At 37.2% G+C, this 26,446-nt stretch overlaps 21 non-coding genes across 21 annotated transcripts; all 21 read right to left on the bottom strand.

Annotated features, from left to right (window-relative positions):
* Positions 1–43: 43 nt before the first annotated feature.
* On the bottom strand, positions 44–161 carry LOC134849184 (5S ribosomal RNA). The gene has a single exon (XR_010163222.1). It is a non-coding gene; the product is annotated as a 5S ribosomal RNA (ribosomal RNA).
* A 1,221-nt stretch (positions 162–1,382) lies between these two features.
* LOC134849182 (5S ribosomal RNA) lies at positions 1,383–1,500 on the bottom strand. The gene has a single exon (XR_010163220.1). It is a non-coding gene; the product is annotated as a 5S ribosomal RNA (ribosomal RNA).
* A 1,161-nt stretch (positions 1,501–2,661) lies between these two features.
* LOC134850203 (5S ribosomal RNA) lies at positions 2,662–2,780 on the bottom strand. The gene has a single exon (XR_010164173.1). It is a non-coding gene; the product is annotated as a 5S ribosomal RNA (ribosomal RNA).
* Positions 2,781–3,940: 1,160 nt separating this feature from the next.
* Positions 3,941–4,059, bottom strand: LOC134850192 (5S ribosomal RNA). Its single transcript, XR_010164162.1, has one exon. It is a non-coding gene; the product is annotated as a 5S ribosomal RNA (ribosomal RNA).
* A 1,158-nt stretch (positions 4,060–5,217) lies between these two features.
* On the bottom strand, positions 5,218–5,336 carry LOC134850180 (5S ribosomal RNA). Its single transcript, XR_010164151.1, has one exon. It is a non-coding gene; the product is annotated as a 5S ribosomal RNA (ribosomal RNA).
* A 1,156-nt stretch (positions 5,337–6,492) lies between these two features.
* On the bottom strand, positions 6,493–6,611 carry LOC134849033 (5S ribosomal RNA). The gene has a single exon (XR_010163077.1). It is a non-coding gene; the product is annotated as a 5S ribosomal RNA (ribosomal RNA).
* Positions 6,612–7,832: 1,221 nt separating this feature from the next.
* LOC134850205 (5S ribosomal RNA) lies at positions 7,833–7,951 on the bottom strand. The gene has a single exon (XR_010164175.1). It is a non-coding gene; the product is annotated as a 5S ribosomal RNA (ribosomal RNA).
* A 1,221-nt stretch (positions 7,952–9,172) lies between these two features.
* On the bottom strand, positions 9,173–9,291 carry LOC134850204 (5S ribosomal RNA). Its single transcript, XR_010164174.1, has one exon. It is a non-coding gene; the product is annotated as a 5S ribosomal RNA (ribosomal RNA).
* A 1,222-nt stretch (positions 9,292–10,513) lies between these two features.
* On the bottom strand, positions 10,514–10,631 carry LOC134849181 (5S ribosomal RNA). Its single transcript, XR_010163219.1, has one exon. It is a non-coding gene; the product is annotated as a 5S ribosomal RNA (ribosomal RNA).
* Positions 10,632–11,853: 1,222 nt separating this feature from the next.
* Positions 11,854–11,971, bottom strand: LOC134849180 (5S ribosomal RNA). The gene has a single exon (XR_010163218.1). It is a non-coding gene; the product is annotated as a 5S ribosomal RNA (ribosomal RNA).
* Positions 11,972–13,129: 1,158 nt separating this feature from the next.
* Positions 13,130–13,248, bottom strand: LOC134850167 (5S ribosomal RNA). Its single transcript, XR_010164139.1, has one exon. It is a non-coding gene; the product is annotated as a 5S ribosomal RNA (ribosomal RNA).
* A 1,159-nt stretch (positions 13,249–14,407) lies between these two features.
* LOC134850155 (5S ribosomal RNA) lies at positions 14,408–14,526 on the bottom strand. Its single transcript, XR_010164128.1, has one exon. It is a non-coding gene; the product is annotated as a 5S ribosomal RNA (ribosomal RNA).
* Positions 14,527–15,690: 1,164 nt separating this feature from the next.
* LOC134849126 (5S ribosomal RNA) lies at positions 15,691–15,809 on the bottom strand. Its single transcript, XR_010163166.1, has one exon. It is a non-coding gene; the product is annotated as a 5S ribosomal RNA (ribosomal RNA).
* Positions 15,810–16,968: 1,159 nt separating this feature from the next.
* LOC134849188 (5S ribosomal RNA) lies at positions 16,969–17,087 on the bottom strand. Its single transcript, XR_010163226.1, has one exon. It is a non-coding gene; the product is annotated as a 5S ribosomal RNA (ribosomal RNA).
* A 1,161-nt stretch (positions 17,088–18,248) lies between these two features.
* On the bottom strand, positions 18,249–18,367 carry LOC134850189 (5S ribosomal RNA). The gene has a single exon (XR_010164160.1). It is a non-coding gene; the product is annotated as a 5S ribosomal RNA (ribosomal RNA).
* Positions 18,368–19,524: 1,157 nt separating this feature from the next.
* On the bottom strand, positions 19,525–19,643 carry LOC134849142 (5S ribosomal RNA). The gene has a single exon (XR_010163181.1). It is a non-coding gene; the product is annotated as a 5S ribosomal RNA (ribosomal RNA).
* A 1,159-nt stretch (positions 19,644–20,802) lies between these two features.
* On the bottom strand, positions 20,803–20,921 carry LOC134849206 (5S ribosomal RNA). The gene has a single exon (XR_010163244.1). It is a non-coding gene; the product is annotated as a 5S ribosomal RNA (ribosomal RNA).
* A 1,160-nt stretch (positions 20,922–22,081) lies between these two features.
* LOC134849035 (5S ribosomal RNA) lies at positions 22,082–22,200 on the bottom strand. Its single transcript, XR_010163079.1, has one exon. It is a non-coding gene; the product is annotated as a 5S ribosomal RNA (ribosomal RNA).
* A 1,160-nt stretch (positions 22,201–23,360) lies between these two features.
* LOC134848958 (5S ribosomal RNA) lies at positions 23,361–23,479 on the bottom strand. The gene has a single exon (XR_010163006.1). It is a non-coding gene; the product is annotated as a 5S ribosomal RNA (ribosomal RNA).
* A 1,175-nt stretch (positions 23,480–24,654) lies between these two features.
* Positions 24,655–24,773, bottom strand: LOC134850144 (5S ribosomal RNA). Its single transcript, XR_010164117.1, has one exon. It is a non-coding gene; the product is annotated as a 5S ribosomal RNA (ribosomal RNA).
* A 1,160-nt stretch (positions 24,774–25,933) lies between these two features.
* LOC134849034 (5S ribosomal RNA) lies at positions 25,934–26,052 on the bottom strand. Its single transcript, XR_010163078.1, has one exon. It is a non-coding gene; the product is annotated as a 5S ribosomal RNA (ribosomal RNA).
* Positions 26,053–26,446: the final 394 nt, after the last annotated feature.

The raw sequence follows: 26,446 nt of genomic DNA, 5'->3' as shown, positions 1-26,446 counted from the left end.
CTTAGCGCATAAAAGTAAAAGAGTTACTTTTGCTTTAAATAAAAGCCTACAACACCTGGTGTTCCCAGGCGGTCTCCCATCCAAGTACTAACCAGGCCCAATGTTGCTTAACTTCGGTGATCGGACGAGAACCGGTGCATTCAACATGGTTGGTCGTAGGCATTTGAGTTACTCCGCTTTCATTTATATCCTTACTAGCTTATGTCTATGTACATTACTTTTAAAACACTCGCCCTCGCGCGAGAGTAAAAATATGCTCTTATACCATGTAAAATTTTGCACGCTCACGTTAGAATTTATGCAGTTCAAACAAAATACTAAAAATTGACATTGTTTGGAATTTTTTTGGCCCAATGTGTTTTATGGCCAAATCAGCTGGTCAAAACCTATGGAGCGTGTACAAGGAGCCGTGAATGACCATCTATGGCATGAGAGCCGCACATCCACTGTAAGTGGCATATGATTGAATACCAGCCAGGATACTGTCAGTTGCTTTTAGCCTAATTGTTTTGATAAACTTAATAAATAGGTAAGTATTCAAATCTATTTGATAAGCTTTCTTTGAATGCACTCTGCGACAGCGGAGGGCAGCCCAATTCTCTTGAAAAATGCAAGAAAAAAAATTGCACTAAGTTAAAAGTTAGCTTTTAGGCCGATTTTCGTCCAAAATGGCCGAAATTCGGGTCCCCCCAAATTTTCAACTGATGATTACTCCACGTACACTTGAGCTACAAACGTCGTTTTGGGCTCGTTGGAATTGTCCTGAGCTCAAATTTATGAAACGAGATGAAAAAAATGAACTTTGAACGAAAAAAAAACAAAAATTTTGAAAATTTCTTTTTTTGCACCACGCTCGATTAAGCTTAACTTTTTGGTATCACCGAGATTTGAAAATTTCATTTTTTGCACCACGCTCGATTAAGCTTAACTTTTTGGTATCACCGAGATTTCAAAAGCTTATAACTTTGTGTTGGACCGACGAAATTGGTTCATTTTCTCAGTCCCCCAAGATTTGACTATAATCTTGTGATCCAAATAATAAAATTTGAAAATTTTAAAATTTTTGGGCAAGTTATGGCCGTTCGCGCAATTCACCAGGCTCGATTGGGCTTATTTTTTTGACATCACCGAAATTCAAAAGGCTATAACTCAAAGACCCCAAAATTTATCTCCATTATTTTTGACATATCAGCAGCTGATTGTACACAAAATTGATACTGCAAAAGAAATTTTTCGGTTTTCTTTTGTTTTGGCCAAAATTTGACCCATTGAAAATTTTTGCACCACGCTCGATTAGGCTTAACTTTTTGACATCACCGAACTTTAAACAGCAATAACTCTTAGCGCATAAAAGTAAAAGAATTACTTTTGCTTTAAATAAAAGCCTACAACACCTGGTGTTCCCAGGCGGTCTCCCATCCAAGTACTAACCAGGCCCAATGTTGCTTAACTTCGGTGATCGGACGAGAACCGGTGCATTCAACATGGTTGGTCGTAGGCATTTGAGTTACTCCGCTTTCATTTATATCCTTACTAGCTTATGTCTATGTACATTACTTTTAAAACACTCGCCCTCGCGCGAGAGTAAAAATATGCTCTTATACCATGTAAAATTTTGCACGCTCACGTTATAATTTATGCATTTCAAACAAAATACTGAAAATTGACATTGTTTGGAATTTTTTTGGCCCAATGTGTTTTATGGCCAAATCAGCTGGTCAAAACCTATGGAGCGTGTACAAGGTGCCTTGAATGACCATCTATGGCATGAGAGCCGCACATCCACTGTAAGTGGCATATGATTGAATACCAGCCAGGATACTGTCAGTTGCTTTTAGCCTAATTGTTGTGATAAACTTATTAAATAGGTAAGTATTCAGATCTATTTGATAAGTTTTCTTTGAATGCACTCTGCGACAGCGGAGGGCAGCCCAATTCTCTTGAAAAATGCAAGAAAAAAAATTGCACTAAGTTAAAAATTAAGCTTTTAGGCCGATTTTCGTCCAAAATGGCCGAAATTCGGGTCCCCCCAAATTTTCAACTGATGATTACTCCACGTACACTTGAGCTACAAACGTCGTTTTGGGCTCGTTGGAATTGTCCTGAGCTCAAATTTATGAAACAAGATGAAAAAAATGAACTTTGAATGAAAAAAAAACAAAAATTTTGAAAATTTCATTTTTTGCACCACGCTCGATTAGGCTTAACTTTTTGGTATCACCGAGATTTCAAAAGCTTATAACTTTGTGTTGGACCGACGAAATTGGTTCATTTTCTCAGTCCCCCAAGATTTGACAATGATCTTGTGATCCAAATAATAAAATTTGGAAATTTTAAAATTTTTGGGCACGTTATGGCCGTTCGCGCAATTCACCAGGCTCGATTGGGCTTATTTTTTTGACATCACCGAAGTTCAAAAGGCTACAACTCAAAGACCCCAAAAGTTATCTCCATTATTTTTGACCTATCGGCAGCTGATTGTACGAAAAATTGATACTGCAAAAGAAATTTTTCGGTTTTCTTTTGTTTGGGCCAAAATTTGACCCATTGAAAATTTTTGCACCACGCTCGATTAGGCTTAACTTTTTGACATCACCGAACTTTAAACAGCAATAACTCTTAGCGCATAAAAGTAAAAGAATTACTTTTGCTTTAAATAAAAGCCTACAACACCTGGTGTTCCCAGGCGGTCTCCCATCCAAGTACTAACCAGGCCCAATGTTGCTTAACTTCGGTGATCGGACGAGAACCGGTGCATTCAACATGGTATGGTCGTAGGCATTTGAGTTACACCGCTTTCATTTATATCCTTACTAGCTTATGTCTATGTACATTACTTTTAAAACACTCGCCCTCGCGCGAGAGTAAAAATATGCTCTTATACCATGTAAAATTTTGCACGCTCACGTTATAATTTATGCATTTCAAACAAAATACTGAAAATTGACATTGTTTGGAATTTTTTTGGCCCAATGTGTTTTATGGCCAAATCAGCTGGTCAAAACCTATGGAGCGTGTACAAGGTGCCTTGAATGACCATCTATGGCATGATAGCCGCACATCCACTGTAAGTGGCATATGATTGAATACCAGCCAGGATACTCTCAGTTGCTTTTAGCCTAATTGTTGTGATAAACTTATTAAATAGGTAAGTATTCAAATCTATTTGAGAAGTTTTTTTGAATGCACTCTGCGACAACGGAGGGCAGCCCAATTCTCTTGAAAAATGCAAGAAAAAAATTGCACTAATTTAAAAGTTAGCTTTTAGGCCGATTTTCGTCCAAAATGGCCGAAATTCGGGTCCCCCCAAATTTTCAACTGATGATTACTCCACGTACACTTGAGCTACAAACGTCGTTTTGGGCTCGTTGGATTTTTTCTGAGCTCAAATTTATGAAACAAGATGAAAAAAATGAACTTTGAACGAAAAAAAAAAACAAAAATTTTGAAAATTTCATTTTTTGCACCACGCTCGATTAGGCTTAACTTTTTGGTTTCACCGAGATTTCAAAAGCTTATAACTTTGTGTTGGACCGACGAAATTGGTTCATTTTCTCAGTCCTCTAAGATTTGACTATGATCTTGTGATCCAAATAATAAAATTTGGAAATTTTAAAATTTTTGGGCAAGTTATGGCCGTTCGCGCAATTCACCAGGCTCGATTGGGCTTATTTTTTTGACATCACCGAAATTCAAAAGGCTATAACTCAAAGACCCCACAAGTTATCTCCATTATTTTTGACCTATCAGCAGCTGATTGTACACGAAATTGATACTGCTGAAGAAATATTTCGGTTTTATTTTGTTTTGGCCAAAATTTGACCCATTGAAAATTTTTGCACCACGCTCGATTAGGCTTAACTTTTTGACATCACCGAACTTTAAACAGCAATAACTCTTAGCGCATAAAAGTAAAAGAATTACTTTTGCTTTAAATAAAAGCCTACAACACCTGGTGTTCCCAGGCGGTCTCCCATCCAAGTACTAACCAGGCCCAATGTTGCTTAACTTCGGTGATCGGACGAGAACCGGTGCATTCAACATGGTATGGTCGTAGGCATTTGAGTTACTCCGCTTTCATTTATATCCTTACTAGCTTATGTCTATGTACATTACTTTTAAAACACTCACCCTCGCGCGAGAGTAAAAATATGCTCATATACCATGTAAAATTTTGCACGCTCACGTTATAATTTATGCATTTCAAACAAAAAACTGAAAATTGACATTGTTTGGAATTTTTTTGGCCCAATGTGTTTTATGGCCAAATCAGCTGGTCAAAACCTATAGAGCGTGTACAAGGTGCCTTGAATGACCATCTATGACATGATAGCCGCACATCCACTGTAAGTGGCATATGATTGAATACCAGCCAGGATACTCTCAGTTGCTTTTAGCCTAATTGTTGTGATAAACTTATTAAATAGGTAAGTATTCAAATCTATTTGATAAGTTTTCTTTGAATGCACTCTGCGACAGCGACGGGCAGCCCCATTCTCTTGAAAAATGCAAGAAAAAAATTGCACTAACTTAAAAGTTAGATTTTAGGCCGATTTTCGTCCAAAATGGCCGAAATTCGGGTCCCCCCAAATTTTCAACTGATGATTACTCCACGTACACTTGAGCTACAAACGTCGTTTTGGGCTCGTTGGAATAGTCCTGACCTCAAATTTTTGAAACAAGATGAAAAAAATGAACTTCTGTAGAAAAAAAACAAAAATTTTGAAAATTTCATTTTTTGCACCACGCTCGATTAGGCTTAACTTTTTGGTATCACCGAGATTTCAAAAGCTTATAACTTTGTGTTGGACCTACGAAATTGGTTCATTTTTTCAGTCCCCTAAGATTTGACTATGATCTTGTGATCCAAATAATAAAATTTGGAAATTTTAAAATTTTTGGGCAAGTTAAGGCCGCTCGCGCAATTCACCAGGCTCGATTGGGCTTATTTTTTTGACATCACCGAAATTCAAAAGGCTATAACTCAAAGACCCCAAAAGTTATCTCCATTATTTTTGACCTATCAGCAGCTGATTGTACACAAAATTGATACTGCAAAAGAAATTTTTCGGTTTTCTTTTGTTTTGGCCAAAATTTGACCCATTGAAAATTTTTGCACCACGCTCGATTAGGCTTAACTTTTTGACATCACCGAACTTTAAACAGCAATAACTCTTAGCGCATAAAAGTAAAAGAATTACTTTTGCTTTAAATAAAAGCCTACAACACCTGGTGTTCCCAGGCGGTCTCCCATCCAAGTACTAACCAGGCCCAATGTTGCTTAACTTCGGTGATCGGACGAGAACCGGTGCATTCAACATGGTATGGTCGTAGGCATTTGAGTTACTCCGCTTTCATTTATATCCTTACTAGCTTATGTCTATGTACATTACTTTTAAAACACTCGCCCTCGCGCAAGAGTAAAAATATGCTCTTATACCATGTAAAATTTTGCACGCTCACGTTATAATTTATGCATTTCAAACAAAAAACTGAAAATTGACATTGTTTGGAATTTTTTTGGCCCAATGTGTTTTATGGCCAAATCAGCTGGTCAAAACCTATGGAGCGTGTACAAGGTGCCTTGAATGACCATCTATGGCATGATAGCCACACATCCACTGTAAGTGGCATATGATTGAATACCAGCCAGTATACTGTCAGTTGCTTTTAGCCTAATTGTTGTGATAAACTTATTAAATAGGTAAGTATTCAAATCTATTTGATAAGTTTTCTTTGAATGCACTCTGCGACAGCGGAGGGCAGCCCAATTCTCTTGAAAAATGCAAGAAAAAAAATTGCACTAACTGAAAAGTTAGCTTTTAGGCCGATTTTCGTCCAAAATGGCCGAAATTCGGGTCCCCCCAAATTTTCAACTGATGATTACTCCACGTACACTTGAGCTACAAACGTCGTTTTGGTCTCGTTGGAATTTTCCTGAGCTCAAATTTATGAAACAAGATGAAAAAAATGAACTTTGAACGAAAAAAAAAAAATTTGAAAATTTCATTTTTTGCACCACGCTCGATCAGGCTTAACTTTTTGGTATCACCGAGATTTCAAAAGCCTATAACTTTGTGTTGGACCGACGAAGTTGGTTCATTTTCTCAGTCCCCCAAGATTTGACTATGATCTTGTGATCCAAATAATAAAATTTGGAAATTTTAAAATTTTTGGGCAAGTTATGGCCGTTCGCGCAATTCACCAGGCTCGATTGGGCTTATTTTTTTGACATCACCGAAATTCAAAAGGCTATAACTCAAAGACCCCAAAAGTTATCTCCATTATTTTTGACCTATCAGCAGCTGATTGTACACAAAATTGATACTGCAAATAACATTTTTCGGTTTTCTTTTGTTTTGGCCAAAATTTGACCCATTGAAAATTTTTGCACCACGCTCGATTAGGCTTAACTTTTTGACATCACCGAACTTTAAACAGCAATAACTCTTAGCGCATAAAAGTAAAAGAATTAATTTTGCTTTAAATAAAAGCCTACAACACCTGGTGTTCCCAGGCGGTCTCCCATCCAAGTACTTACCAGGCCCAATGTTGCTTAACTTCGGTGATCGGACGAGAACCGGTGCATTCAACATGGTATCGTCGTAGGCATTTGAGTTACTCCGCTTTCATTTATATCCTTACTAGCTTATTTCTATGTACATTACTTTTAAAACACTCGCCCTCGCGCGAGAGTAAAAATATGCTCTTATACCATGTAAAATTTTGCACGCTCACGTTATAATTTATGCATTTCAAACAAAATACTGAAAATTGACATTGTTTGGAAATTTTTTGGCCCAATGTGTTTTATGGCCAAATCAGCTGGTCAAAACCTATGGAGCGCGTACAAGGTGCCTTGAATGACAATCTATGGCATGATAGCCGCACATCCACTGTAAGTGGCGTATGATTGAATACCAGCCAGGATACTGTCAGTTGCTTTTAGCCTAATTGTTGTGATAAACTTATTAAATAGGTAAGTATTCAAATCTATTTGATAAGTTTTCTTTGAATGCACTCTGCGACAGCGGAGGGCAGCCCAATTCTCTTGAAAAAAGCAAGAAAAAAAATTGCACTAACTTAAAAGTTAGCTTTTAGGCCGACTTTCGTCCAAAATGGCCGAAATTCGGGTCCCCCCAAATTTTCAACTGATGATTACTCCACGTACACTTGAGCTACAAACGTCGTTTTGGGCTCGTTGGAATTGTCCTGAGCTCAAATTTATGAAACGAGATGAAAAAAATGAACTTTGATGGAAAAAAAAACAAAAATTTTGAAAATTTCATTTTTTGCACCACGCTCGATTAAGCTTAACTTTTTGGTATCACCGAGATTTGAAAATTTCATTTTTTGCACCACGCTCGATTAAGCTTAACTTTTTGGTATCACCGAGATTTCAAAAGCTTATAACTTTGTGTTGGACCGACGAAATTGGTTCATTTTCTCAGTCCCCCAAGATTTGACTATGATCTTGTGATCCAAATAAAAAAATTTGGAAATTTTAAAATTTTTGGGCAAGTTATGGCCGTTCGCGCAATTCACCAGGCTCGATTGGGCTTATTTTTTTGACATCACCGAAATTCAAAAGGCTATACATCAAAGACCCCAAAAGTTATCTCCATTATTTTTGACCTATCAGCAGCTGATTGTACACAAAATTGATACTGCAAATAACATTTTTCGGTTTTCTTTTGTTTTGGCCAAAATTTGACCCATTGAAAATTTTTGCACCACGCTCGATTAGGCTTAACTTTTTGACATCACCGAACTTTAAACAGCAATAACTCTTAGCGCATAAAAGTAAAATAATTAATTTTGCTTTAAATAAAAGCCTACAACACCTGGTGTTCCCAGGCGGTCTCCCATCCAAGTACTTACCAGGCCCAATGTTGCTTAACTTCGGTGATCGGACGAGAACCGGTGCATTCAACATGGTATGGTCGTAGGCATTTGAGTTACTCCGCTTTCATTTATATCCTTACTAGCTTATTTCTATGTACATTACTTTTAAAACACTCGCCCTCGCGCGAGAGTAAAAATATGCTCTTATACCATGTAAAATTTTGCACGCTCACGTTATAATTTATGCATTTCAAACAAAATACTGAAAATTGACATTGTTTGGAAATTTTTTGGCCCAATGTGTTTTATGGCCAAATCAGCTGGTCAAAACCTATGGAGCGTGTACAAGGTGCCTTGAATGACAATCTATGGCATGATAGCCGCACATCCACTGTAAGTGGCGTATGATTGAATACCAGCCAGGATACTGTCAGTTGCTTTTAGCCTAATTGTTGTGATAAACTTATTAAATAGGTAAGTATTCAAATCTATTTGATAAGTTTTCTTTGAATGCACTCTGCGACTGCGGAGGGCAGCCCAATTCTCTTGAAAAAAGCAAGAAAAAAAATTGCACTAACTTAAAAGTTAGCTTTTAGGCCGATTTTCGTCCAAAATGGCCGAAATTCGGGTCCCCCCAAATTTTCAACTGATGATTACTCCACGTACACTTGAGCTACAAACGTCGTTTTGGGCTCGTTGGAATTGTCCTGAGCTCAAATTTATGAAACGAGATGAAAAAAATGAACTTTGATGGAAAAAAAAACAAAAATTTTGAAAATTTCATTTTTTGCACCACGCTCGATTAAGCTTAACTTTTTGGTATCACCGAGATTTGAAAATTTCATTTTTTGCACCACGCTCGATTAAGCTTAACTTTTTGGTATCACCGAGATTTCAAAAGCTTATAACTTTGTGTTGGACCGACGAAATTGGTTCATTTTCTCAGTCCCCCAAGATTTGACTATGATCTTGTGATCCAAATAAAAAAATTTGGAAATTTTAAAATTTTTGGGCAAGTTATGGCCGTTCGCGCAATTCACCAGGCTCGATTGGGCTTATTTTTTTGACATCACCGAAATTCAAAAGGCTATACATCAAAGACCCCAAAAGTTATCTCCATTATTTTTGACCTATCAGCAGCTGATTGTACACAAAATTGATACTGCAAATAACATTTTTCGGTTTTCTTTTGTTTTGGCCAAAATTTGACCCATTGAAAATTTTTGCACCACGCTCGATTAGGCTTAACTTTTTGACATCACCGAACTTTAAACAGCAATAACTCTTAGCGCATAAAAGTAAAATAATTAATTTTGCTTTAAATAAAAGCCTACAACACCTGGTGTTCCCAGGCGGTCTCCCATCCAAGTACTTACCAGGCCCAATGTTGCTTAACTTCGGTGATCGGACGAGAACCGGTGCATTCAACATGGTATGGTCGTAGGCATTTGAGTTACTCCGCTTTCATTTATATCCTTACTAGCTTATTTCTATGTACATTACTTTTAAAACACTCGCCCTCGCGCGAGAGTAAAAATATGCTCTTATACCATGTAAAATTTTGCACGCTCACGTTATAATTTATGCATTTCAAACAAAATACTGAAAATTGACATTGTTTGGAAATTTTTTGGCCCAATGTGTTTTATGGCCAAATCAGCTGGTCAAAACCTATGGAGCGTGTACAAGGTGCCTTGAATGACAATCTATGGCATGATAGCCGCACATCCACTGTAAGTGGCGTATGATTGAATACCAGCCAGGATACTGTCAGTTGCTTTTAGCCTAATTGTTGTGATAAACTTATTAAATAGGTAAGTATTCAAATCTATTTGATAAGTTTTCTTTGAATGCACTCTGCGACTGCGGAGGGCAGCCCAATTCTCTTGAAAAAAGCAAGAAAAAAAATTGCACTAACTTAAAAGTTAGCTTTTAGGCCGATTTTCGTCCAAAATGGCCGAAATTCGGGTCCCCCCAAATTTTCAACTGATGATTACTCCACGTACACTTGAGCTACAAACGTCGTTTTGGGCTCGTTGGAATTGTCCTGAGCTCAAATTTATGAAACGAGATGAAAAAAATGAACTTTGATGGAAAAAAAAAACAAAAATTTTGAAAATTTCATTTTTTGCACCACGCTCGATTAAGCTTAACTTTTTGGTATCACCGAGATTTGAAAATTTCATTTTTTGCACCACGCTCGATTAAGCTTAACTTTTTGGTATCACCGAGATTTCAAAAGCTTATAACTTTGTGTTGGACCGACGAAATTGGTTCATTTTCTCAGTCCCCCAAGATTTGACTATGATCTTGTGATCCAAATAATAAAATTTGGAAATTCTAAAATTTTTGGGCAAGTTATGGCCGTTCGCGCAATTCACCAGGCTCGATTGGGCTTATTTTTTTGACATCACCGAAATTCAAAAGGCTATAACTCAAAGACCCCAAAATTTATCTCCATTATTTTTGACCTATCAGCAGCTGATTGTACACAAAATTGATACTGCAAAAGAAATTTTTCGGTTTTCTTTTGTTTTGGCCAAAATTTGACCCATTGAAAATTTTTGCACCACGCTCGATTAGGCCTAACTTTTTGACATCACCGAACTTTAAACAGCAATAACTCTTAGCGCATAAAAGTAAAAGAATTACTTTTGCTTTAAATAAAAGCCTACAACACCTGGTGTTCCCAGGCGGTCTCCCATCCAAGTACTAACCAGGCCCAATGTTGCTTAACTTCGGTGATCGGACGAGAACCGGTGCATTCAACATGGTTGGTCGTAGGCATTTGAGTTACTCCGCTTTCATTTATATCCTTACTAGCTTATGTCTATGTACATTACTTTTAAAACACTCGCCCTCGCGCGAGAGTAAAAATATGCTCTTATACCATGTAAAATTTTGCACGCTCACGTTATAATTTATGCATTTCAAACAAAATACTGAAAATTGACATTGTTTGGAATTTTTTTGGCCCAATGTGTTTTATGGCCAAATCAGCTGGTCAAAACCTATGGAGCGTGTACAAGGTGCCTTGAATGACCATCTATGGCATGAGAGCCGCACATCCACTGTAAGTGGCATATGATTGAATACCAGCCAGGATACTGTCAGTTGCTTTTAGCCTAATTGTTTTGATAAACTTATTAAATAGGTAAGTATTCAAATCTATTTGATAAGCTTTCTTTGAATGCACTCTGCGACAGCGGAGGGCAGCCCAATTCTCTTGAAAAATGCAAGAAAAAAAATTGCACTAAGTTAAAAGTTAGCTTTTAGGCCGATTTTCGTCCAAAATGGCCGAAATTCGGGTCCCCCCAAATTTTCAACTGATGATTACTCCACGTACACTTGAGCTACAAACGTCGTTTTGGGCTCGTTGGAATTGTCCTGAGCTCAAATTTATGAAACGAGATGAAAAAAATGAACTTTGAACGGAAAAAAAAACAAAAATTTTGAAAATTTCTTTTTTTGCACCACGCTCGATTAAGCTTAACTTTTTGGTATCACCGAGATTTGAAAATTTCATTTTTTGCACCACGCTCGATTAAGCTTAACTTTTTGGTATCACCGAGATTTCAAAAGCTTATAACTTTGTGTTGGACCGACGAAATTGGTTCATTTTCTCAGTCCCCCAAGATTTGACTATGATCTTGTGATCCAAATAATAAAATTTGGAAATTTTAAAATTTTTGGGCAAGTTATGGCCGTTCGCGCAATTCACCAGGCTCGATTGGGCTTATTTTTTTGACATCACCGAAATTCAAAAGGCTATAACTCAAAGACCCCAAAATTTATCTCCATTATTTTTGACCTATCAGCAGCTGATTGTACACAAAATTGATACTGCAAAAGAAATTTTTCGGTTTTCTTTTGTTTTGGCCAAAATTTGACCCATTGAAAATTTTTGCACCACGCTCGATTAGGCTTAACTTTTTGACATCACCGAACTTTAAACAGCAATAACTCTTAGCGCATAAAAGTAAAAGAATTACTTTTGCTTTAAATAAAAGCCTACAACACCTGGTGTTCCCAGGCGGTCTCCCATCCAAGTACTAACCAGGCCCAATGTTGCTTAACTTCGGTGATCGGACGAGAACCGGTGCATTCAACATGGTTGGTCGTAGGCATTTGAGTTACTCCGCTTTCATTTATATCCTTACTAGCTTATGTCTATGTACATTACTTTTAAAACACTCGCCCTCGCGCGAGAGTAAAAATATGCTCTTATACCATGTAAAATTTTGCACGCTCACGTTATAATTTATGCATTTCAAACAAAATACTGAAAATTGACATTGTTTGGAATTTTTTTGGCCCAATGTGTTTTATGGCCAAATCAGCTGGTCAAAACCTATGGAGCGTGTACAAGGTGCCTTGAATGACCATCTATGGCATGAGAGCCGCACATCCACTGTAAGTGGCATATGATTGAATACCAGCCAGGATACTGTCAGTTGCTTTTAGCCTAATTGTTGTGATAAACTTATTAAATAGGTAAGTATTCAAATCTATTTGATAAGTTTTCTTTGAATGCACTCTGCGACAGCGACGGGCAGCCCCATTCTCTTGAAAAATGCAAGAAAAAAATTGCACTAACTTAAAAGTTAGATTTTAGGCCGATTTTCGTCCAAAATGGCCGAAATTCGGGTCCCCCCAAATTTTCAACTGATGATTACTCCACGTAAACTTGAGCTACAAACGTCGTTTTGGGCTCCTTGGAATTGTCCTGAGCTCAAATTTATGAAACGAGATGAAAAAAATGAACTTTGAAAGAAAAAAAACAAAAATTTTGAAAATTTCATTTTTTGCACCACGCTCGATTAGGCTTAACTTTTTGGTATCACCGAGATTTCAAAAGCTTATAACTTTGTGTTGGACCGACGAAATTGGTTCATTTTCTCAGCCCCCCAAGATTTGACAATGATCTTGTGATCCAAATAATAAAATTTGGAAATTTTAAAATTTTTGGGCAAGTTATGGCCGTTCGCGCAATTCACCAGGCTCGATTGGGCTTATTTTTTTGACATCACCGAAATTCAAAAGGCTATAACTCAAAGACCCCAAAAGTTATCTCCATTATTTTTGACCTATCAGCAGCTGATTGTACACAAAATTGATACTGCTGAAGAAATATTTCGGTTTTATTTTGTTTTGGCCAAAATTTGACCCATTGAAAATTTTTGCACCACGCTCGATTAGGCTTAACTTTTTGACATCACCGAACTTTAAACAGCAATAACTCTTAGCGCATAAAAGTAAAAGAATTACTTTTGCTTTAAATAAAAGCCTACAACACCTGGTGTTCCCAGGCGGTCTCCCATCCAAGTACTAACCAGGCCCAATGTTGCTTAACTTCGGTGATCGGACGAGAACCGGTGCATTCAACATGGTATGGTCGTAGGCATTTGAGTTACTCCGCTTTCATTTATATCCTTACTAGCTTATGTCTATGTACATTACTTTTAAAACACTCGCCCTCGCGCGAGAGTAAAAATATGCTCATATACCATGTAAAATTTTGCACGCTCACGTTATAATTTATGCATTTCAAACAAAAAACTGAAAATTGACATTGTTTGGAATTTTTTTGGCCCAATGTGTTTTATGGCCAAATCAGCTGGTCAAAACCTATGGAGCGTGTACAAGGTGCCTTGAATGACCATCTATGACATGATAGCCGCACATCCACTGTAAGTGGCATATGATTGAATACCAGCCAGGATACTCTCAGTTGCTTTTAGCCTAATTGTTGTGATAAACTTATTAAATAGGTAAGTATTCAAATCTATTTGATAAGTTTTCTTTGAATGCACTCTGCGACAGCGACGGGCAGCCCCATTCTCTTGAGAAATGCAAGAAAAAAATTGCACTAACTTAAAAGTTAGATTTTAGGCCGATTTTCGTCCAAAATGGCCGAAATTCGGGTCCCCCCAAATTTTCAACTGATGATTACTCCACGTACACTTGAGCTACAAACGTCGTTTTGGGCTCGTTGGAATAGTCCTGAGCTCAAATTTATGAAACAAGATGAAAAAAATGAATTTTCGACGAAAAAAAAACAAAAATTTTGAAAATTTCATTTTTTGCACCACGCTCGATTAGGCTTGTATTTTTGGTATCACCGAGATTTCAAAAGCTTATAACTTTTTGTTGGACTGATGAAATTGGTTCATTTTCTCAGTCCCCTAAGATTTGACTATGATCTTGTGATCCAAATAATAAAATTTGGAAATTTTAAAATTTTTGGGCAAGTTATGGCCGTTCGCGCAATTCACCAGGCTCGATTGGGCTTATTTTTTTGACATCACCGAAATTCAAAAGGCTATAACTCAAAGACCCCGAAAGTTATCTCCATTATTTTTGACCTATCAGCAGCTGATTGTACACAAAATTGATACTGCAAAAGAAATTTTTCGGTTTTCTTTTGTTTTGGCCAAAATTTGACCCATTGAAAATTTTTGCACCACGCTCGATTAGGCTTAACTTTTTGACATCACCGAACTTTAAACAGCAATAACTCTTAGCGCATAAAAGTAAAAGAATTACTTTTGCTTTAAATAAAAGCCTACAACACCTGGTGTTCCCAGGCGGTCTCCCATCCAAGTACTAACCAGGCCCAATGTTGCTTAACTTCGGTGATCGGACGAGAACCGGTGCATTCAACATGGTATGGTCGTAGGCATTTGAGTTACTCCGCTTTCATTTATATCCTTACTAGCTTATGTCTATTAACATTACTTTTAAAACACTCGCCCTCGCGCAAGAGTAAAAATATGCTCTTATACCATGTAAAATTTTGCACGCTCACGTTATAATTTATGCATTTCAAACAAAAAACTGAAAATTGACATTGTTTGGAATTTTTTTGGCCCAATGTGTTTTATGGCCAAATCAGCTGGTCAAAACCTATGGAGCGTGTACAAGGTGCCTTGAATGAACATCTATGGCATGATAGCCGCACATCCACTGTAAGTGGCATATGATTGAATACCAGCCAGGATACTCTCAGTTGCTTTTAGCCTAATTGTTGTGATAAACTTATTAAATAGGTAAGTATTCAAATCTATTTGATAAGTTTTCTTTGAATGCACTCTGCGACAGCGGAGGGCAGCCCAATTCTCTTGAAAAATGCAAGAAAATAATTGCACTAACTTGAAAGTTAGCTTTTAGGCCGATTTTCGTCCAAAATGGCCGAAATTCGGGTCCCCCCAAATTTTCAACTGATGATTACTCCACGTACACTTGAGCTAAAAACGTCGTTTTGGGCTCGTTGGAATTGTCTTGAGCTCAAATTTATGAAACAAGATGAAAAAAATGAACTTTGAACGAAAAAAAAAAAAAAAAAAAATTTTGAAAATTTCATTTTTTGCACCACGCTCGATTAGGCTTAACTTTTTGGTATCACCGAGATTTCAAAAGCTTATAACTTTGTGTTGGACCGACGAAATTGGTTCATTTTCTCAGTCCCCTAAGATTCGACTATGATCTTGTGATCCAAATAATAAAATTTGGAAATTTTAAAATTTTTGGGCAAGTTATGGCCGTTCGCGCAATTCACCAGGCTCGATTGGGCTTATTTTTTTGACATCACCGAAATTCAAAAGGCTATAACTCAAAGACCCCAAAAGTTATCTCCATTATTTTTGACCTATCAGCAGCTGATTGTACACAAAATTGATACTGCAAAAGAAATTTTTCGGTTTTTTTTTTGTTTTGGCCAAATTTGACCCATTGAAAATTTTTGCACCACGCTCGATTAGGCTTAACTTTTTGACATCACCGAACTTTAAACAGCAATAACTCTTAGCGCATAAAAGTAAAAGAATTATTTTTGCTTTAAATAAAAGCCTACAATACCTGGTGTTCCCAGGCGGTCTCCCATCCAAGTACTAACCAGGCCCAATGTTGCTTAACTTCGGTGATCGGACGAGAACCGGTGCATTCAACATGGTATGGTCGTAGGTATTTGAGTTACTCCGCTTTCATTTATATCCTTACTAGCTTATGTCTATGTACATTACTTTTAAAACACTCGCCCTCGCGCGAGAGTAAAAATATGCTCTTATACCATGTAAAATTTTGCACGCTCACGTTATAATTTATGCATTTCAAACAAAATACTGAAAATTGACATTGTTTGGAATTTTTTTTAACCAAAGTGTTTTATGGCCAAATCAGCTGGTCAAAACCTATGGAGCGTGTACAAGGTGCCTTGAATGACCATCTATGGCATGATAGCCGCACATCCACTGTAAGTGGCATATGATTGAATACCAGCCAGGATACTCTCAGTTGCTTTTAGCCTAATTGTTGTGATAAACTTATTAAATAGGTAAGTATTCAAATCTATTTGATAAGTTTTCTTTGAAAGCACTCTGCGACAGCGGAGGGCAGCCCAATTCTCTTGAAAAATGCAAGAAAAAAATTGCACTAACTTAAATGTTAGCTTTTAGGCCGATTTTCGTCCAAAATGGCCGAAATTCGGGTCCCCCCAAATTTTCAACTGATGATTACTCCACGTACACTTGAGCTACAAACGTCGTTTTGGGCTCGTTGGAATTGTCCTGAGCTCAAATTTATGAAACAAGATGAAAAAAATGAACTTCTCTAGAAAAAAAAACAAAAATTTTGAAAATTTCATTTTTTGCACCACGCTCGATTAGGCTTAACTTTTTGGTATCACCGAGATTTCAAAAGCTTATAACTTTGTGTTGGACCTACGAAATTGGTTCATTTTTTCAGTCCCCTAAGATTTGACTATGATCTTGTGATCCAAATAATAAAATTTGGAAATTTTCAAATTTTTGGGCAAGTTATGGCCGTTCGCGCAATTCACCAGGCTCGATTGGGCTTATTTTTTTGACATCACCGAAATTCAAAGGGCTATAACTCAAAGACCCCAAAAGTTATCTCCATTATTTTTGACCTATCAGCAGCTGATTGTACACAAAATTGATACTGCAAAAGAAATTTTCCGTTTTTCTTTTGTTTTGGCCAAAATTTGACCCATTGAAAATTTTTGCACCACGCTCGATTAGGCTTAACTTTTTGACATCACCGAAATTTAAACAGCAATAACTCTTAGCGCATAAAAGTAAAAGAATTACTTTTGCTTTAAATAAAAGCCTACATTACCTGGTGTTCCCAGGCGGTCTCCCATCCAAGTACTAACCAGGCCCAATGTTGCTTAACTTCGGTGATCGGACGAGAACCGGTGCATTCAACATGGTATGTTCGTAGGCATTTGAGTTACTTCGCTTTCATTTATATCCTTACTAGCTTATCTCTATGTACATTACTTTTAAAACACTCGCCCTCGCGCGAGAGTAAAAATATGCTCTTATACCATGTAAAATTTTGCACGCTCACGTTATAATTTATGCATTTCAAACAAAAAACTGAAAATTGACATTGTTTGGAATTTTTTTGGCCCAATGTGTTTTATGGCCAAATCAGCTGGTCAAAACCTATGGAGCGTGTACAAGGTGCCTTGAATGACCATCTATGGCATGATAGCCGCACATCCACTGTAAGTGGCATATGATTGAATACCAGCCAGGATACTGTCAGTTGCTTTTAGCCTAATTGTTGTGATAAACTTATTAAATAGGTAAGTATTCAAATCTATTTGATAAGTTTTCTTTGAATGCACTCTGCGACAGCGGAGGGCAGCCCAATTCTCTTGAAAAATGCAAGAAAAAAAATTGCACTAATTTAAAAGTTAGCTTTTAGGCCGATTTTCGTCCAAAATGGCCGAAATTCGGGTCCCCCCAAATTTTCAACTGATGATTACTCCACGTACACTTGAGCTACAAACGTCGTTTTGGGCTCGTTGGAATTGTCCTGAGCTCAAATTTATGAAACGAGATGAAAAAAATGAACTTTGAACGAAAAAAAAACAAAAAATTTTGAAAATTTCATTTTTTGCACCACGCTCGATTAGGCTTAACTTTTTGGTATCACCGAGATTTGAAAAGCTTATAACTTTGTGTTGGACCGACGAAATTGGTTCATTTTCTCAGTCCCCTAAGATTTGACTATGATCTTGTGATCCAAATAATAAAATTTGGAAATTTTAAATTTTTTGGGCAAGTTATGGCCGTTCGCGCAATTCACCAGGCTCGATTGGGCTTATTTTTTTGACATCACCGAAATTCAAAAGGCTATAACTCAAAGACCCCAATAGTTATCTCCATTATTTTTGACCTATCAGCAGCTGATTGTACACAAAATTGATACTGCAAAAGAAATTTTTCGGTTTTCTTTTGTTTTGGCCAAAATTTGACCCATTGAAAATTTTTGCACCACGCTCGATTAGGCTTAACTTTTTGACATCACCGAACTTTAAACAGCAATAACTCTTAGCGCATAAAAGTAAAAGAATTACTTTTGCTTTAAATAAAAGCCTACAACACCTGGTGTTCCCAAGCGGTCTCCCATCCAAGTACTAACCAGGCCCAATGTTGCTTAACTTCGGTGATCGGACGAGAACCGGTGCATTCAACATGGTATGGTCGTAGGCATTTGAGTTACTCCGCTTTCATTTCTATCCTTACTAGCTTATGTCTATGTACATTACTTTTAAAACACTCGCCCTCGCGCGAGAGTAAAAATATGCTCATATACCATGTAAAATTTTGCACGCTCACGTTATAATTTATGCATTTCAAACAAAAAACTGAAAATTGACATTGTTTGGAATTTTTTTGGCCCAATGTGTTTTATGGCCAAATCAGCTGGTCAAAACCTATGGAGCGTGTACAAGGTGCCTTGAATGACCATCTATGGCATGATAGCCGCACATCCACTGTAAGTGGCATATGATTGAATACCAGCCAGGATACTCTCAGTTGCTTTTAGCCTAATTGTTGTGATAAACTTATTAAATAGGTAAGTATTCAAATCTATTTGATAAGTTTTCTTTGAATGCACTCTGCGACAGCGGAGGGCAGCCCAATTCTCTTGAAAAATACAAGAATAAAATTGCACTAACTTAAATGTTAGCTTTTAGGCCGATTTTCGTCCAAAATGGCCGAAATTCGGGTCCCCCCAAATTTTCAACTGATGATTACTCCACGTACACTTGAGCTACAAACGTCGTTTTGGGCTCGTTGGAATTGTCCTAAGCTCAAATTTATGAAACGAGATGAAAAAAATGAACTTTGACAAAAAAAAACAAAAATTTTGAAAATTTCATTTTTTGCACCACGCTCGATTAGGCTTAACTTTTTGGTATCACCGAGATTTCAAAAGCTTATAACTTTGTGTTGGACCGACGAATTTGGTTCATTTTCTCAGTCCCCTAAGATTTGACTATGATCTTGTGATCCAAATAATAAAATTTGGAAATTTTAAAATTTTTGGGCAAGTTATGGCCGTTCGCGCAACTCACCAGGCTCGATTGGGCTTATTTTTTTGACATCACCGAAGTTCAAAAGGCTATAACTCAAAGACCCCAAAAGTTATCTCCATTATTTTTGACCTATCAGCAGCTGATTGTACACAAAATTGATACTGCAAAAGAAGTTTTCCGGTTTTCTTTTGTTTTGGCCAAAATTTGACCCATTGAAAATTTTTGCACCACGCTCGATTAGGCCTAACTTTTTGACATCACCGAACTTTAAACAGCAATAACTCTTAGCGCATAAAAGTAAAAGAATTACTTTTGCTTTAAATAAAAGCCTACAACACCTGGTGTTCCCAGGCGGTCTCCCATCCAAGTGCTAACCAGGCCCAATGTTGCTTAACTTCGGTGATCGGACGAGAACCGGTGCATTCAACATGGTATGGTCGTAGGCATTTGAGTAACTCCGCTTTCATTTCTATCCTTACTAGCTTATGTCTATGTACATTACTTTTAAAACACTCGCCCTCGCGCGAGAGTAAAAAAATGCTCATATACCATGTAAAATTTTGCACGCTCACGTTATAATTTATGCATTTCAAACAAAAAACTGAAAATTGACATTGTTTGGAATTTTTTTGGCCCAATGTGTTTTATGGCCAAATCGGCTGGTCAAAACCTATGGAGCGTGTACAAGGTGCCTTGAATGACCATCTATGGCATGATAGCCGCACATCCACTGTAAGTGGCATATGATTGAATATCAGCCAGGATACTCTCAGTTGCTTTTAGCCTAATTGTTGTGATAAACTTATTAAATAGGTAAGTATTCAAATCTATTTGATAAGTTTTCTTTGAATGCACTCTGCGACAGCGGAGGGCAGCCCAATTCTCTTGAAAAATGCAAGAAAAAAATTGCACTAACTTAAATGTTAGCTTTTAGGCCGATTTTCGTCCAAAATGGCCGAAATTCGGGTCCCCCCAAATTTTCAACTGATGATTACGCCACGTACACTTGAGCTACAAACGTCGTTTTGGGCTCGTTGGAATTTTCCTGAGCTCAAATTTATGAAACGAGATGAAAAAATGAACTTTGAAAGAAAAAAAAAACAAAAATTTTGAAAATTTCATTTTTTGCACCACGCTCGATTAGGCTTAACTTTTTGGTATCACCGAGATTTCAAAAGCTTATAACTTTGTGTTGGACCGAGGCATTTGGTTCATTTTTTCAGTCCCCTAAGATTTGACTATGATCTTGTGATCCAAATAATAAAATGTGGAAATTTTCAAATTTTTGGGCAAGTTATGGCCGTTCGCGCAATTCACCAGGCTCGATTGTGCTTATTTTTTTGACATCACCGAAGTTCAAAAGGCTATAACTCAAAGACCCCAAAAGTTATCTCCATTATTTTTGACCTATCAGCAGCTGATTGTACACATAATTGATACTGCAAAAGAAATTTTCCGTTTTTCTTTTGTTTTGGCCAAAATTTGACCCATTGAAAATTTTTGCACCACGCTCGATTAGGCTTAACTTTTTGACATCACCGAAATTTAAACAGCAATAACTCTTAGCGCATAAAAGTAAAAGAATTACTTTTGCTTTAAATAAAAGCCTACATTACCTGGTGTTCCCAGGCGGTCTCCCATCCAAGTACTAACCAGGCCCAATGTTGCTTAACTTCGGTGATCGGACGAGAACCGGTGCATTCAACATGGTATGGTCGTAGGAATTTGAGTTACTCCGCTTTCATTTATATCCTTACTAGCTTATGTCTATGTACATTACTTTTAAAACACTCGCCCTCGCGCGAGAGTAAAAATATGCTCTTATACCATGTAAAATTTTGCACGCTCACGTTATAATTTATGCATTTCAAACAAAAAACTGAAAATTGACATTGTTTGGAATTTTTTTGGCCCAATGTGTTTTATGGCCAAATCAGCTGGTCAAAACCTATGGAGCGTGTACAAGGTGCCTTGAATGACCATCTATGGCATGATAGCCGCACATCCACTGTAAGTGGCATATGATTGAATACCAGCCAGGATACTGTCAGTTGCTTTTAGCCTAATTGTTGTGATAAACTTATTAAATAGGTAAGTATTCAAATCTATTTGATAAGTTTTCTTTGAATGCACTCTGCGACAGCGGAGGGCAGCCCAATTCTCTTGAAAAGTGCAAGAAAAAAAATTGCACTAATTTAAAAGTTAGCTTTTAGGCCGATTTTCGTCCAAAATGGCCGAAATTCGGGTCCCCCCAAATTTTCAACTGATAATTACTCCACTTACACTTGAGCTACAAACGTCGTTTTGGGCTCGTTGGAATTTTCCTGAGCACAAAATTATGAAACAAGATGAAAAAAATGAACTTTGAACGAAAAAAAAAACAAAAATTTTGAAAATTTCATTTTTTGCACCACGCTCGATTAGGCTTAACTTTTTGGTATCACCGAGATTTCAAAAGCTTATAACATTGTGTTGGACCGACGAAATTGTTCATTTTCTCAGTCCCCCAAGATTTGACTATGATCTTGTGATCCAAATAATAAAATTTGGAAGTTTTAAAATTTCTGGGCAAGTTATGGCCGTTCGCGCAATTCACCAGGCTCGATTGGGCTTATTTTTTTGACATCACCGAAATTCAAAAGGCTATAACTCAAAGACCCCAAAAGTTATCTCCATTATTTTTGACCTATCAGCAGCTGATTGTACACAAAATTGATACTGCAAAAGAAATTTTTCGGTTTTCTTTTGTTTTGGCCAAAATTTGACCCATTGAAAATTTTTGCACCACGCTCGATTAGGCTTAACTTTTTGACATCACCGAACTTTAAACAGCAATAACTCTTAGCGCATAAAAGTAAAAGAATTACTTTTGCTTTAAATAAAAGCCTACAACACCTGGTGTTCCCAGGCGGTCTCCCATCCGAGTACTAACCAGGCCCAATGTTGCTTAACTTCGGTGATCGGACGAGAACCGGTGCATTCAACATGGTATGGTCGTAGGAATTTGAGTTACTCCGCTTTCATTTATATCCTTACTAGCTTTTGTATATGTACATTACTTTTAAAACACTCGCCCTCGCGCGAGAGTAAAAATATGCTCTTATACCATGTAAAATTTTGCACGCTCACGTTATAATTTATGCATTTCAAACAAAAAACTGAAAATTGACAATGTTTTGAATTTTTTTGGCCCAATGTGTTTTATGGCCAAATCAGCTGGTCAAAACCTATGGAGCGTGTACAAGGTGCCTTGAATGACCATCTATGGCATGATAGCCGCACATCCACTGTAAGTGGCATATGATTGAATACCAGCCAGGATACTGTCAGTTGCTTTTAGCCTAATTGTTGTGATAAACTTATTAAATAGGTAAGTATTCAAATCTATTTGATAAGTTTTCTTTGAATGCACTCTGCGACAGCGGAGGGCAGCCCAATTCTCTTGAAAAATGCAAGAAAAAAAATTGCACTAATTTAAAAGTTAGCTTTTAGGCCGATTTTCGTCCAAAATGGCCGAAATTCGGGTCCCCCCAAATTTTCAACTGATAATTACTCCACGTACACTTGAGCTACAAACGTCGTTTTGGGCTCGTTGGAATTGTCCTGAGCTCAAATTTATGAAACAAGATGAAAAAAATGAACTTTGAAGGAAAAAAAAACAAAAATTTTGAAAATTTCATTTTTTGCACCACGCTCGATTAGGCTTAACTTTTTGGTATCACCGAGATTTCAAAAGCTTATAACTTTGTGTTGGACCGACGAAATTGGTTCATTTTCTCAGTCCCCCAAGATTTGACTATGATCTTGTGATCCAAATAATAAAATTTGGAAATTTTAAAATTTTTGGGCAAGTTATGGCCGTTCGCGCAATTCACCAGGCTCGATTGGGCTTATTTTTTTGACATCACCGAAATTCAAAAGGCTATAACTCAAAGACCCCAAAAGTTATCTCCATTATTTTTGACCTATCAGCAGCTGATTGTACACAAAATTGATACTGCAAAAGAAATTTTTCGGTTTTCTTTTGTTTTGGCCAAAATTTGACCCATTGAAAATTTTTGCACCACGCTCGATTAGGCTTAACTTTTTGAAATCACCGAACTTTAAACAGCATTAACTCTTAGCGCATTAAAGTAAAAGAATTACTTTTGCTTTAAATAAAAGCCTACAATACCTGGTGTTCCCAGGCGGTCTCCCATCCAAGTACTAACCAGGCCCAATGTTGCTTAACTTCGGTGATCGGACGAGAACCGGTGCATTCAACATGGTATGGTCGTAGGCATTTGAGTTACTCCGCTTTCATTTATATCCTTACTAGCTTTTGTATATGTACATTACTTTTAAAACACTCGCTTTAATATGTACATTACTTTAATATGTACATTACTTTTAAAAATATGCTCTTATACCATGTAAAATTTTGCACGCTCACGTTATAATTTATGCATTTCAAACAAAAAACTGAAAATTGACATTGTTTGGAATTTTTTTGGCCCAATGTGTTTTATGGCCAAATCAGCTGGTCAAAACCTATGGAGCGTGTACAAGGTGCCTTGAATGACCATCTATGGCATGATAGCCGCACATCCACTGTAAGTGGCATATGATTGAATACCAGCCAGGATACTGTCAGTTGCTTTTAGCCTAATTGTTGTGATAAACTTATTAAATAGGTAAGTATTCAAATCTATTTGATAAGTTTTCTTTGAATGCACTCTGCGACATCGGAGGGCAGCCCAATTCTCTTGAAAAATGCAAGAAAAAAAATTGCGCTAATTTAAAAGTTAGCTTTTAGGCCGATTTTCGTCCAAAATGGCCGAAATTCGGGTCCCCCCAAATTTTCAACTGATAATTACTCCACGTACACTTGAGCTACAAACGTCGTTTTGGGCTCGTTGGAATTGTCCTGAGCTCAAATTTATGAAACAAGATGAAAAAAATGAACTTTGAAAAAAAAAAAATTTTGAAAATTTCATTTTTTGCACCACGCTCGATTAGGCTTAACTTTTTGGTATCACCGAGATTTCAAAAGCTTATAACATTGTGTTGGACCGACGAAATTGTTCATTTTCTCAGTCCCTCAAGATTTGACTATGATCTTGTGATCCAAATAATAAAATTTGGAAGTTTTAAATTTTCTGGGCAAGTTATGGCCGTTCGCGCAATTCACCAGGCTCGATTGGGCTTATTTTTTTGACATCACCAAATTCAAAAGGCTATAACTCAAAGACCTCAAAAATTATCTCCAATATTTTTGACCTATCAGCAGCTGATTGTACACAAAATTGATACTGCAAAAGAAATTTTTCGGTTTTCTTTTGTTTTGGCCAAAATTTGACCCATTGAAAATTTTTGCACCACGCTCGATTAGGCTTAACTTTTTGACATCACCGAACTTTAAACAGCAATAACTCTTAGCGCATAAAAGTAAAAGAATTACTTTTGCTTTAAATAAAAGCCTACAACACCTGGTGTTCCCAGGCGGTCTCCCATCCAAGTACTAACCAGGCCCAATGTTGCTTAACTTCGGTGATCGGACGAGAACCGGTGCATTCAACATGGTATGGTCGTAGGCATTTGAGTTACTCCGCTTTCATTTATATACTTACTAGCTTTTGTATATGTACATTACTTTTAAAACACTCGCCCTCGCGCGAGAGTAAAAATATGCTCTTATACCATGTAAAATTTTGCACGCTCACGTTATAATTTATGCATTTCAAACAAAAAACTGAAAATTGACATTGTTTGGAATTTTTTTGGCCCAATGTGTTTTATGGCCAAATCAGCTGGTCAAAACCTATGGAGCGTGTACAAGGTGCCTTGAATGACCATCTATGGCATGATAGCCGCACATCCACTGTAAGTGGCATATGATTGAATACCAGCCAGGATACTGTCAGTTGCTTTTAGCCTAATTGTTGTGATAAACTTATTAAATAGGTAAGTATTCAAATCTATTTGATAAGTTTTCTTTGAATGCACTCTGCGACAGCGGAGGGCAGCCCAATTCTCTTGAAAAATGCAAGAAAAAAAATTGCACTAATTTAAAAGTTAGCTTTTAGGCCGATTTTCGTCCAAAATGGCCGAAATTCGGGTCCCCCCAAATTTTCAACTGATGATTACTCCACGTACACTTGAGCTACAAACGTCGTTTTGGGCTCGTTGGAATTGTCCTGAGCTCAAATTTATGAAACCAGATGAAAAAAATGAACTTTGAACGAAAAAAAAAACAAAAATTTTGAAAATTTCATTTTTTGCACCACGCTCGATTAGGCTTAACTTTTTGGTATCACCGAGATTTCAAAAGCTTATAACATTGTGTTGGACCGACGAAATTGTTCATTTTCTCAGTCCCCCAAGATTTGACTATGATCTTGTGATCCAAATAATAAAATTTGGAAGTTTTAAAATTTCTGGGCAAGTTATGGCCGTTCGCGCAATTCACCAGGCTCGATTGGGCTTATTTTTTTGACATCACCGAAATTCAAAAGGCTATAACTCAAAGACCCCAAAAGTTATCTCCATTATTTTTGACCTATCAGCAGCTGATTGTACACAAAATTGATACTGCAAAAGAAATTTTTCGGTTTTCTTTTGTTTTGGCCAAAATTTGACCCATTGAAAATTTTTGCACCACGCTCGATTAGGCTTAACTTTTTGACATCACCGAACTTTAAACAGCAATAACTCTTAGCGCATAAAAGTAAAAGAATTACTTTTGCTTTAAATAAAAGCCTACAACACCTGGTGTTCCCAGGCGGTCTCCCATCCGAGTACTAACCAGGCCCAATGTTGCTTAACTTCGGTGATCGGACGAGAACCGGTGCATTCAACATGGTATGGTCGTAGGAATTTGAGTTACTCCGCTTTCATTTATATCCTTACTAGCTTTTGTATATGTACATTACTTTTAAAACACTCGCCCTCGCGCGAGAGTAAAAATATGCTCTTATACCATGTAAAATTTTGCACGCTCACGTTATAATTTATGCATTTCAAACAAAAAACTGAAAATTGACATTGTTTTGAATTTTTTTGGCCCAATGTGTTTTATGGCCAAATCAGCTGGTCAAAACCTATGGAGCGTGTACAAGGTGCCTTGAATGACCATCTATGGCATGATAGCCGCACATCCACTGTAAGTGGCATATGATTGAATACCAGCCAGGATACTGTCAGTTGCTTTTAGCCTAATTGTTGTGATAAACTTATTAAATAGGTAAGTATTCAAATCTATTTGATAAG

This window comes from Symsagittifera roscoffensis, chromosome 6, assembly GCF_963678635.1.
Source record: "Symsagittifera roscoffensis chromosome 6, txSymRosc1.1, whole genome shotgun sequence".
Classification (NCBI taxonomy): domain Eukaryota; kingdom Metazoa; phylum Xenacoelomorpha; order Acoela; family Convolutidae; genus Symsagittifera; species Symsagittifera roscoffensis.
Note: the sequence above shows the minus strand (reverse complement) of the source record. Positions and strands in the feature narration are given on the sequence as shown.